Source organism: Schistocerca gregaria, chromosome 1 (assembly GCF_023897955.1).
Source record: "Schistocerca gregaria isolate iqSchGreg1 chromosome 1, iqSchGreg1.2, whole genome shotgun sequence".
NCBI classification, from domain to species: domain Eukaryota; kingdom Metazoa; phylum Arthropoda; class Insecta; order Orthoptera; family Acrididae; genus Schistocerca; species Schistocerca gregaria.
In genome coordinates, this window is record NC_064920.1 from 361,051,542 (window position 1) to 361,064,577 (window position 13,036).

The 13,036-nt window shown below is 35.4% G+C and overlaps 1 long non-coding RNA gene across 1 annotated transcript in view; it reads left to right on the forward strand.

Moving 5' to 3' along the window:
• LOC126346267 (uncharacterized) overlaps window positions 1-12,971 on the forward strand; it is a 30,013-nt gene extending 17,042 nt beyond the window's left edge. Inside the window, exon 3 of the long non-coding RNA XR_007565166.1 lies at window positions 9,814-12,971. This is a non-coding gene — a long non-coding RNA (uncharacterized LOC126346267). The remainder of the gene's footprint in view (window positions 1-9,813) is intronic.
• Window positions 12,972-13,036: the final 65 nt, after the last annotated feature.

A 13,036-nucleotide genomic window follows, 5' to 3' on the forward strand; every position in this document is an offset into this window, starting at 1 on the left:
TCAGAGAAATGCAGTTGGTCATTAGATCCACAAAGATGCCCCTGTAACTGAAAGCAATCACATCTCCAGCTCATCAACCTTCAGTAATGCCCAATCCAGTAGTGCACCCACCTGCAGTAGAGCAGTTTGCCTAGGTCTGCATTCCAGTTTCCTATCAGTTTTGCAATGCAGTGCGCTACACAAGCATTGTTTGATGAGCTGTGTTACATCTGATTTGATCTGTTGATCATCATGATGGTGTGTATTGTGGGAAATCAGAAGTGGATTTGTTTATCAAAGTTTTTCCTTTCGGGTTGCGTACAACATAACACCGCTTGACTGTTATTAACTGACTAAGAGTAAACATAAGCTTGTTATTATGGAGCAGTATGCCTGTACTGACTAGGGGTATGGTGCAATGCCTAGAACAAACATTCAAGTCATTTAGTGAACAGTTTGAGCAATGTAAGTCTGTGGGACAGGAGCTAAAGTTTGAATTAAATGCAAAAATAGACACTCAATGTATTTCGAAAAATGTTGTTATTAACAAAATAACACAAATGATAGCAGAGTGAAATACAAAGATGGAGAGTACAAATACTAATTTAAAAGTGTGAATTAAGTGCTGAAATGCGGATAACTAATGCTATCATTGAAAACTTATTATCAAGTCTCATCAAGGAAAGCTAGAAACTAACAATAAGATTTGCACATTACAAGCCACAATATATGATTTAGTAGATGATTTATATTTTGACATAATTAAACAATGTGATTTAGTATGAAATGAGCAGTTCATGGACGTAAATAATGATCCGAAACTGATTAAAGAGTTCACTGAACAGAAATCTCTGGAATTCAATAAACAGATGTCAGACATGATAGTCTGATTAAACCCTTAGAAAGGAGTAAAGGTTTTGATGTTACAGCAGTGTTCTGACATAACAGCAAAATTCGACCATAGCAGGAGTTTCAGGCTCTACACTCATGAAACGGAACAGGTTAGTGAGTTAACTGAACAAAAAGTTCAGCGAAAAGGTGAATCCTCTGTTGATATGTCATATTCTTCCAGGGATGTAGATGGAACAGAGAGGAGTTCCAAAAGATTTGGAATGAATTAGCCAAAACTAAGGAAGACATTAGTAAAAAGGGAGAAAATGACAACTATGGGATTTCACTTGAGTTAATAGATGAACTAGATTTAGAGGGGGAACAAATTTACCTAAGCAGTTCGCAAAAGTTAGACCTGAAAATTGTGTGTCTTGTATGTACTTTTTAGGAGTATTTTTGAAGTTCCTACGTACTTTTTAAAAGTATTTTAGAAGTTGTTACCGAAGTGGTAAGACAACTACAAGGGGATCGATTTTGCCCTACATTACTTAGAAGGGGATGTTGCTGAAGGGGGAATAGCTCATTCGCAATGGAATTCTTGACATGATTTCGAAGACAAGTTTAAGAAGTACTGGTCAGCCAATACTCGAGAAAAGTTTAAGCATATGGGAATTATTGTTATAGTCTGAGCTCCATGGATTTATAGGTGCACTTATGTGAAGACTCTATATGTTATACAGCGTTTCTGTATTAAAGAAAATTTTATCAGTTTTGAGTACTACCTTTTCATTTGAATATATCTGTAGCTGTTTTAATATGGTTAACAGACAAATCCTCAGGTATTGAATTAGTAGAAGAGTTAATTATGTTCATATGTGATTTGCCACTTATTTCCAAAACATGGGAAGAAAATTTATGTTCTTAGTTAAAACTTCCATTCTGGAAGGGATGTATTGAGGTTTTCTGTCATATAGTAGATGTTAAGAGATAGAACTTGATCCGGATTCAGGTGATAAAAAGACTGCCTGGAACCACGAAATATAAAACAATTGTGTTAATTTTTAGGGTTAGCCAGCTTCTATAGGAGTTTTCTAAAAGACAATCCATGAATGAGTCTTTATGCCTATGTGCATTAAAATAATGACTGAAGTGGATATGGAATAATGGTGCTGAACAAGCATTTAATAATATTAAGTGAGCTCTTCTGGAAACCAAGATTTGAAGTCATCCAAAAATTAATCAAGCTTTTTAACTGAAATGTGGCCTAGGCTGTGAATTCTTTCAAGGGATATGGGATCATGAAAAAGGAGAACCTAATATGATAGCCTTGCTAATAGATGCCTTAATAAACATGAATTGAATTACACAGGTACAGAAAACAAATTGTTGGTGATTGTTTGGAGTTCACAGAAATTTCAAACTCTCGTATGGAGATTGAAAGTAATAATATACATAGACCATCAAGTCCTACCACTTTTGACAGAAAATATAATATTTCATAGTCAATTAAGGAGATGGATCTTATTCTTACTTCTTACATTAATTCAGATTACAAATAAATTACATCAAGGGTCACTTAATACAGTAGTGGATGCACTTTCTCTACTGCCCTAGGTATTAATATGACACTTAAGATGGAAGGCTGCGGAATAACATTCACAGTTTACTTTACAGCTATTAGTTATATCAATAACAAAGAGGTCTTATAGCTGGAGAAATCAGAGGAGGGCTGGAGTCTGATGGGTATTTTGGCAATACAGATCATGGGACCATTGAATGTTGTCAGAGGAGGAAGAGAGTAAGTGGTTTTTATATGAAGATAACATTGGAAGTTGCACATTCTTCAGATAGCAGTAGATGATCTTATTTGGTTTTTATGAACAGGCTCTGGTCATTTTGAGATAAGAAAGCGTATTTAGTATATGATAAAATTCTACTATTTTAAGAAATTGAGTAGAGAAGTAAGGAGAATTTTATGGACTCATACACTGTGTCTGAAAGTTAAGGAAAGCAATAGTTAAGTAACTCATAAAATGTATCCAGTAGTGTCAAAGGCTGTACAGGATTTACAGCAGCCGGTACATTTGGGACTATATCTAAAAGAAGGGTAGTGGTGTCATCTATATTTGTGGCAGTAGAATGTCAATCAAAGTACATAAAATTATATACTATAAATTGGCAATCACAACTACTATAATTAATTGTTTAATATAGTGCAGTACTTTCAGGATATGGGAAAACCCACCCACTTACTAACAGACAGTGGTACACATTGTAAGCAACAGCTTTAAAGAGTTCCTGACATGTGAAAGTGTCGAGTGTATCACTGTTTCCAAGTATTATCCCCATCTCAGCAGGGAATAATGAGGAAATCAGAAAACTGTGTGAAACATATTTTTCTACTAAACATACTAGCTGGATTTAGGCGACCACAGAATTTTTGGTTATTTTAAACCCATTTCATAATTTGTCAACAGGGCTTTCTCCTGCAGAGGTGATGAACTGGAGGTTCATTGGGGAACCATAATTACTTTTTTTTATTGTCCAGATGAGACAGTGGTAAACACTGACAACATACAGAATTGTGTACAAAGAATGTTAAAAAGGGAAGCTCAGTGGTGACTGCAGGAACATAATTGTAACACAATCAAACCTGATTTTCACATAGGTGATATGGGGCTAGTTACTTGAGCTGAAACATAAAGAAAAGATTACCAGTTCCTTCACTGGTAGGAAGGCTCACGTAATGCACTAAGTATACCACATCTGAAAGCAATGTTTCTGGTAGGCTAATCAAATGGAAAAGACATGGGATTATCTAATATAGACATGATAAAAATATACTTAGAGTCATACATCAGGAGAGTCTGTGTTCTTTATGGAATATTCAGGGTGATGACTGTAGGGCTCCCAGTTAGCTACTATACTACTTACTATTTTCATTTCTGCATAGCAGTTTCTCAGTCACCTATTCTGTCTTCCATAAATTACTATTTCAACTATGCTCTCAATGTGCTTCCAACTTTGACTTTAACTACGCTCTCAGAGATGTTGCTTATTGGAACATGGCAAAACTTAATACCAGTAAATAGTTTTTTATAGGATTCAAACATGGCTATCCTATCCGTATTGAACACAAACTAAGTAGGTCATAAATGGCAAAAACAATGAGGAGTGCATAACATGCTCCTATAAAGTAAACAAATAAAGTAACTGTATATTTCAAAATTAGCAAAGGTGAAGTAACCAAGCGCTTTGGACTACCTTGCATTAGTTATGTAAAACAATATAACTAATATAATTAACTTAATTACTGTACCTAGTTATGCTATGTTACCAAATTGTGTGAGAAATATCACATTTGCAACTACAATGTTCAAAGATTAAAATGCAAGAGGATGTTTCAGTAACAATACTGTCATTACCATCTTTCTCATCCTTCCGCAGGAATTTCCTGCAAACTATGCATACAAATAGGTGCTAATAAGTCACAATGATTTGTAGGGGTTAACGATATAGCATGCACCTTCCCGTTTATGCTCTGTATGTTATGGGGTACAAATTTTGTGTAAATATTAAATGATTTAACAAAGAAAATTAGCTTACACTATCATTTATATTTATGACATGATGAGTAGCATTGTTACCATGTGTCTCATAGGTATTATAAACAGAGGGTTATAATTAAGTAACACTGACCCCTGTATGATTTTGTATACTTCATAAATAAGGTATGGATGAGTGTATAATTAACAATGCATGCGTATGTTGTGGGCATGGGGTCCTAAAAGCATATATATGATACCATGTGGTAACTAACCAAAAACACTGCATACCACACCTATAGAAATTGGTGAATGATACATATCTACGGAAAAAGTACATTAATTTTTCTTTTTGTGCATCAGCACCAACTACATATAGGGAAAGGAAAGGTAAAGTACTCTTACATGCATATTACATAATTGACATGCAAACATCCATATAAAATCAAGAGGAGAGTTATTTTGGTGTACTGAAAGACACACTAGGAAAACACATTTGCAGTGAATAAAAATAAGCTATAATCACATTAATTCAAATACAGGGGAGTATACTTAAGGAACAGTAGCTGAGGAAACTCACTAATCAAGTACAGGTTCTAAATATGACGGAAGTAAGTTACCTTAAATTGCAAGATAAAAGAAGAGATTATAGTGATATATAATGATTAAGCAGGATTCTGTACCCTTATATATAAACTGTATAGTGTATGGGGTGGGTGGACAAGAGGATACTGTATACATGTGGTTTTTTGCAGGTCAAATTGAGCATAGGTTTGGGCAACATATATGCTTAATTTCATAAAATCGGATTACGGAAAAAAGTATCATAATTTAAATTTTTATGAGTCTGTTCAGCTTAGTAGTTCAAATGTTTACCTTAATGCCATGATGATCAAAGTGTGACATAAGTCTTTCATGAGTTTATGTCAGTGACAGAATTAAGTGCCCCAACCTTATCATTATGAATACAAACACACACTGAATTTACTGGGCTAGAATATATAGATTTACTGATTTTACTTTGGGTATTAAAAACTTAATGAAAGTGCTCTGCCTCTTTTGACATGTTTTATTTATATTTTGCATGTGTGTGTGTGCGTGTTTTTGTTTATTCTCAATTATCCACAGTAATTGGGAATTTTAAAACCATGGATAATTGAATTCCATGGATAATCCACAATTGAAGTACACAGTAATGTATAAGGGTTGTTCAAAAACAAAAATTAATTACAGTGTCATAATTAAAATGACTTAACTATTGCTTATAACAAATGCTACTTTCATTGTCATATTATGTGTGAAAATGTGATATTTACAAAGAATAAAATACAATCTAATTTCAAATTGCATTACATACTTTGAAACAAAATAGTCTTGGGTGATTTCTGTCTCACGAGGTAGCTTACCTTTTACATGTCGCACTATAAATTTTATGCCTAACCAACTTGAAAGGAGAGTATCCTCTTGATGTTCAGTCCACTGAAATGCTGATGCATAACTAATTACTGTTTCTAGAATTAGAGAAATGTTGTCATCTTTGTCACTGTCATTCATCTCCTCAGATTTCCTCCAGCTCTCAATTTTCTCAGGCAATTGATGTCCCAGAAATCATTACATAATTAAGACACAGCCTTAACATCACCACTTAACTTTTGTCCTAGGATGGCAGTCTCCCAGATACCACAATGCTGTTGAAATCTTGTTAATCATCTGAAAGATGAATTAAAATATCCTTTAATCACCATGGCTCTGAAGAAAAATTGGGTCTGTTTGGCACATACTGGGCCAGATGCTTGTGTGCCATCTGTTCTTTTCTGTTGAAGTCATTCCAGCATGGCTGTATCCAGTTCTGCCTAGTATTCCACATCGACAAATCTTTAGTTGAGTCAGAACTGCTAGAAGACTGAATTATTTCATCTTTGTTTTTCTGAATATACACGATCATAGTTCCACCCACTTTGTAAATCAATACCAGATTTCACATACCAATACTGCCTTCATTGAGTTTTCCAGTTTCAGCTGTACTGCTAAAGTGACAAAGTAGAGGAACTTACCTGAGCTGTAGTATTATATAAGTCATATACAGATTCAATCAATGAATGATAAGAGTGTAGGTGTCTGAAATTCGTGTGCAGCTATTAAAAATAAAAAGTAAAGGCTTGCAGTATTTAAGTTAACAAAACGTTTTTACTTATCTTAGAAACTCAATTCCTCTGGTTTGAGGGCAAGAATAAAAGGAATCTGTACCTATATTTACTGTAATGCATCTCCTATAGTGCCTACTGTAGGCTTATTAGGCAAGTATTTTGGTTTGTCAAGTTTTATAGACTTTTCTATTTATTAGTAGAAACCTGGTTATTTAAGAGTTTAGTACTAGGGAGTTTAATACCTTTCTGCAGCAGGTTAAGCTTTATGGTTGGTTAGATAAGGAACTTTTAGGAGAGATCAACTTTAACTTAGCTCAAGCAGTAAATCTAACTACTTACCTACCTTACTTGAATGAAGTACAAGCCAAGTAAGAGGTACAGCGAAACAACTTTAGAAGTTCAGTTTCTTGACCTGATGAAGGTGAAACATCAAATGGGTAACAGAAATTCATAATTACTGAATGCCGAAAGAGTATGATGAAGAAACTATATTTACCAGTCCTCTTGGTGAATAGTTCACATCCACTACGAAATAAAGACAAAGTAAAGAGAATTTATGTTCAGAACCATTCATAAATGTGACTTACTCCATGAACTTTAATTCATGTGAAGGATGTGATTACTTTGTAGATATGATTAGAAAATTTTGCATAAAGTGATTCACAGTCAGAAACATGGTCAAAGTTTTCACAAGGGAATTATATGGAAAAATGGTTACTACGAAGGCAATGTGAGAACAGTTTGTTACCAAAGTTTGAAACAATGATGTCATTTGTCTAGCGTGAGGTATATGTGATGTAACAAATCACTTTGGTACGGTAGTGTGTTGCACAATATTTATAGTATACACAAATAGAGCTCGCCACCATGGATTTTTTTTTTTTTTTTTTTTTTTTTTTTTTCAGTTTCAATAGCGATTTCAGACTTGTATATTGTTGGGGAGTTTTATCTCATTTGTACATGTAATCTGGTGTAGATGGATGCAGCAATTCTGTGAAGTGTGATGATGATAGCTGCTTTATCACATGTCACGTTACCTGGAGGTTTTGTAGTTTATATCATGCAGACTCAGCCCAGCTTGGAGATGCACCACATACCATAGAGAAATGAATACCGTGACAATCAATATTACATCAACGGAACAAGAGAGGAAGGTGAACTGTCATTAAGACTCTAGGGAATTGCAATTCATGTCATATGGAGGGCAGACATTGGTACAAATTTTTATGAAGTGTTTCCTGACTGTAAATGAGGATCAAAATATGAAAGTTCCCAGTGATAGGTTTTGATCATTTAGTATAAAGCTTCAGATTTGTGAACACTTTCCTGTTTCCAGCACTAAAGAAGTTGCAGAGGAGACGGAGGCCATGTATGAAGAAAAGACACAGTTTTGCTATGTGGTTAGATCAAGAAACAGCAGCATAATATTCAAAATTAATGGTGATCATAAATTTTTATCCAAGCACATACACATGTCGTATGAGGGACCAATTCACTCTGGCTCAGTTCCTTGATAGGACTGAGTAACTTTTCAACCTGTGAACAGTTCCTGTTTTCAAGCAAGGATTATGCATGAAAGAAATTAAAAATATCCTTGCAGCCAGATGCTGTTTTGTTTGCAGCTTCATATGCATATGAGTTTGATACATGTATTGAACACATCTCCTCCTCATCTCCCTTCCTCTGATACATCCTCCCTGTGACTGTCCACCCACATCCTCCCTCCTCTATCTGTGTATCTCCTCGTCTCCCTCTCTTTGTCAGTTTCCTCCACCACCTCTCTCTGACTACATATTCCTTCCCCCTTCCTCTGATACATCCTCCTCCCCCTCTCTCTTTCCATATTTGCCTCCCCATCTTCCTTTTCCACCTGCCCCCTTCCCCTCTACACCTTTCACCTACCTCATGTGTTTCCTCTTCCTCCTCCTCCCCCCCCCCTCCATTTCCTCCCCTGTCCACCTCAATCTGTCCCCAGCCATACTCATTGGCACATGTAGCCCTTGAAATTTAGTTCAATATAGCAGGTCGATACTATTACCACAACATGCCTGTCTTCCAGGGACTTGAAAATCATTTATTTGTCTTTGACATACTAGTCGGCGTGCAAATCAGGTTGGTAAACAGGCTGATACTATTTCAACACAACACATCTGTCATGCACGGCAGCCTACATGTCAGGTAAAGTGATTCTTGCATCTGACATGTAGGCTGCCCTGCAATGCAGGCTGAGCTGGCAGGCCAATAATAATCCCAAACAATGTGCGTATCATGCAGCACAGCCTGTATGCCAGGAGCTGAAAAAGACAAATTTTTGCTTGTATTGGAGCTGGGATGTTAGAAGCCCCTGCTGTCTCCATGCCAAATTTCATTGAAATCAATATAGTCGATTGGGAGGAGATCTTGGACATACACACATACACTCTGCTTTACATACATAACAAATTGAAATAATCACCTGGCTGCATTGCCAACATCTACTGCAATGTAAAATCAAAACTTGTATGTTCCACACCAGGAAAGGGGAACTGTTCACAGATGCATCTGAAGATGGGACTGCCGGTCTCAAAACCAAATGTGCATTAAAGAAATTAAAAATCATCTTTGCAGCCAGACTACAAATTAGTATTTTAGTTGTTTGTATAGCAGCTTACAGCTAACTGATCTTGTCACATTAGCCATTTTTCAGATTGTTACTGTCTGCAGTTTAAAGATTTTAACTACATCACTGAACTGACTCCATATTTATATTCCACAGCTCATGATAGCCTCAAAATATGACAAATACACCATTTCCATAACATCATCTGCTACTAATGGTTAATATTTTGGAGAACAAATACGGCGGAACTTTGTTTGCTAGTTATGTTAGCAATGTGGTCTTTCTATAGTAAACAGTCATATATGGTGAGCTCTAAAATTTTTATGTTATAAAGTATATTTATATCCAGTGCTGTTCATTGTAACAGTTACTCTTTTCTTCTTATGTTGTTGTTCCTGAACAGTACTGCATTCGTTTTCTCATTACTGAACATTAACCTATTGGTTTCAAACTAATGAGTGATATATTCAAGCATCATTTTGGTTTATGATACAGTATCCTGCAAATTTGTGTCTGTGGTTATGGTGGCCATATCATCTGCAAAAAGAATCATTTGAATTTTAGTGTTTAGAGTCAAATTGTGTATACATATTAGGAACAACGGAAGTCCTAATGTGCTTTCCTTTAGTACACTATGACAGATTTGTTGAAATTCTGATAGATATTTATTTCGTTTGGATTGTTTTTTAACTGTTTGTTCTCTACTTTGCAGGTATGATTTAATGATAGTAAGAGCCTTCCTTCCTCTAATCCGATAGTGGTAGAAATTTCATATTAAAATGTAATGGTCAACAATTTGAAATGGTCAACAATTTGAAATCATGTAATTTGATTGAACAGTGATGAATATTACTGAGAGACGATTTCATTGAATGGTGACATAGAAAATTAATTTTAAATAAAGTTCTTAGTTTTTGGTATGTTGAATACTCTAGTTCTAGATCTTTTCATAAATTAATAACACAACAACTATTGGTTTTTGAATTTTTTTTTCGAGTTGAACCAATTAAATACAGAATTTCATACATGATTTGTTTTTCCTTTTTAAGTCATTACAATACTTTTGACTGCTTCACTGATGAGTGCAAACATGACATACAACTTGAACTAACAGAAACAGTGTGACCAAGAGCTAAATTGGCAGGCACAGGTGCCCCAGTATAAATAAAGATGTGACAATGGCGTTTTACAACTATTTACTGAAACATTGACATTAAAAATCTTATAAGTAAAAGTTGAAAGTTTACAAATGTTTCACTATAATGTTATGTTTTGCAACATGAAAGAAAATTTTTGACATAAATCCAATTTTGACAAATGTTGGATTTCTATAAAAAAAATAGCACACAATATAGTTTTTAACAATTAGTTCCACAAAACTTCACAATTAGTTACCTATTTTTGTGCCAAACATTTGTACAAGGTCTCATATAGAAGTTGTACACTTTAGCTCAGTTGATTGTGCAATATACAACTGAATACAACTAAAATTACAATGTAAGTAAGTGAATAAATAAAAAAAAAAGCTACTCATCAGTTGGTGGTAAGAGAACATACATATAAAAAGTATTTCAGTTTGCAAACTTTTGGGGCCAAGTGCTCCTTCTTGTGGCAGAAGGGTCGAAGGGGAAGGAAGAGGGAAAAGGACTGGTGTGGTTTAGGAAAATGGGTAGAGTTCAGCAAAGTCCACCAGAACCCCAGGTCAGGGTAGACTTACCTGACTTCTCATCCCGTCCAGTAAGTCTCTTCTGATCCATGATTCCCCTACAACCCTTCTGCCAGAAGAAGAAGCCACTGGCTCCAAAAGCTTGCAAACTGTAATACCTTTTATAAGTGTGCTTCCCTGCGCCGCTTGTGAGTACATTTTTTTATCCATCTAATTAATTATATTATCAAAAAATAGATTATTTTTGTTGATATAGAATTACAGGATGGATTATAAGAATCTATGATGCAGTAAATTTATATGGAAGTAGCTGTACTGTAAAATAAAAGAATACTACTTTAGTTAATTATGGACTCATGTAACATTAAACAATGAGTTTAAAAAGTGTACACTGCAGCTATGAAACATTTCCATGATCACAATGAGGGATTAAGTAGAATGAGTTTTCCCTCTGTGGCAGAGTGTGCACTGCTCTGAAACTTTCTGGCAGATTAAAACTGTGTGCCGGACCGAGACTAGACTCGGGACCTTTGCCTTTCGTGGGCAAGTGCTCTACAACTGAGCTTACCAAGTACAACTCACAACCCTCTCTCACGGAGCACTTGCCTGCAAAAGGCATAGGTCCCCAGTTTGAATCTCAGTCTGGCACAAAATTTTAATCTGGCAGAAAGTTTCATGTATTAGGCACTTCACAGAACATAAGGTTTGAGTACTAGACTAACCTGTTACATTACAGGTGTTACTTATCACTTAAATTTTTAAAGAAGATTACATCACAATGGTTGCTGGAGGTAGATGCAGTTCAAAACGGGGCTACCTTCTAGCATGAAAAACGCTATATGAAACAAGTCAATGCATATAAGTCAGTGCCAGAATCATTTTGGTGTATGATATATGTCAATAGGAATGTTTTTGCTCCAGTTAACTATCTGTGAAACCTGCCAACAATAACAAATTATTTAACGTAAATCTGCTGGCTAAATCTCATTACACATTTTAAGACCAACAACTGTTTGTAACATTTGTTATGTTACATTAGCTGGCTGGTGTGGCTGAGCATTCTAGGTGGTTCAGTCTGGATCCACGCGACCGCTATGGTTGCAGGTTTGAATCCTGCCTCAGGCATGGGTGTGTGTGATGTCCTTAGGTTAGTTAGTTTTAAGTAGTTCTATGTTCTAGGGGATTGATGACCTCAGATGTTAAGTCCCATAGTGCTCAGAGCCATTTGAACCATTTGTGCTAACATTATCAAAATTATATATTTCAGAAGCTCCATTTATTCCATATACTTCAGTATAATTTCATGAGATATATTACATGACTCATTCTGGGAAAAGATTACATTTGTGTTTGTAAAACATACACGTAAGTGTTTTCCTAAGTCACTATTGTACGTCCTTGAATAGTTTTAAACAAGACTTTTAAGTTTCCTGACCTGTTAATAGGGTTCCTCAGACGCCATTGTCTTCTTAAAATAACTGTTTATTGCTACCAGATGTTTTGAGAGAACTTTGAGTAACTTTACGCAATGCTTTCAAAGCAGATTTTCATTTTATGCTATTTTATTTTTGCTGCTTATATCAACGATGATCATAGTTTGCCTCCCCCCCCTTTTTTCCACTAAATTGCTTAAGGCAAATGCCAGGATGGTTCCTTCAAAAGGGCATGGTCGCTTTCCTTCCCCATCCTTTCCTAATCTGAGCTTGTGCTCCGTCTCAACCTTGTTGTCAACAGGACGTTAGAACACTAATCTCCTCCTCCTCTTCCCATTGAAACTTAATATTAGTGACTGAACATGACAAAATCTCTGTGATGACTGACTGCATTATGTTTACTTTATGAAAGCACCACCAGGACTAACTCACATTATGAATGTTGGCTGCAGATTCAGTACATGAAATTAACTTGTAATTTCTTAGCGCAGGCTGTGAACAATATTTAAAGGAATTGAAAGAAGACTAACTGATTGTGGCTTTGTGCACAGTGCCTATTTAAAGACTACTGCAAGATTGTTTTTGCAAAATGATGACATATACTAAATTTTCAGTAGTAGCATATCAGTCAGGAAAAGTACAGATAACATACATACATTAGGCAGTGAAGTTACTTTAATTAACAACTGATTGAATAACTTCAAAATAGACCAGTTACTATGCACTACTTTTATAAGCGTAAATTTGGATTTTCGCTTTTAGACAGGAGACTTGGAAAATCTAACTGAGATACTTTATTAAGTAACTTGTTATTCTAGTAAAATTACACATTTTTG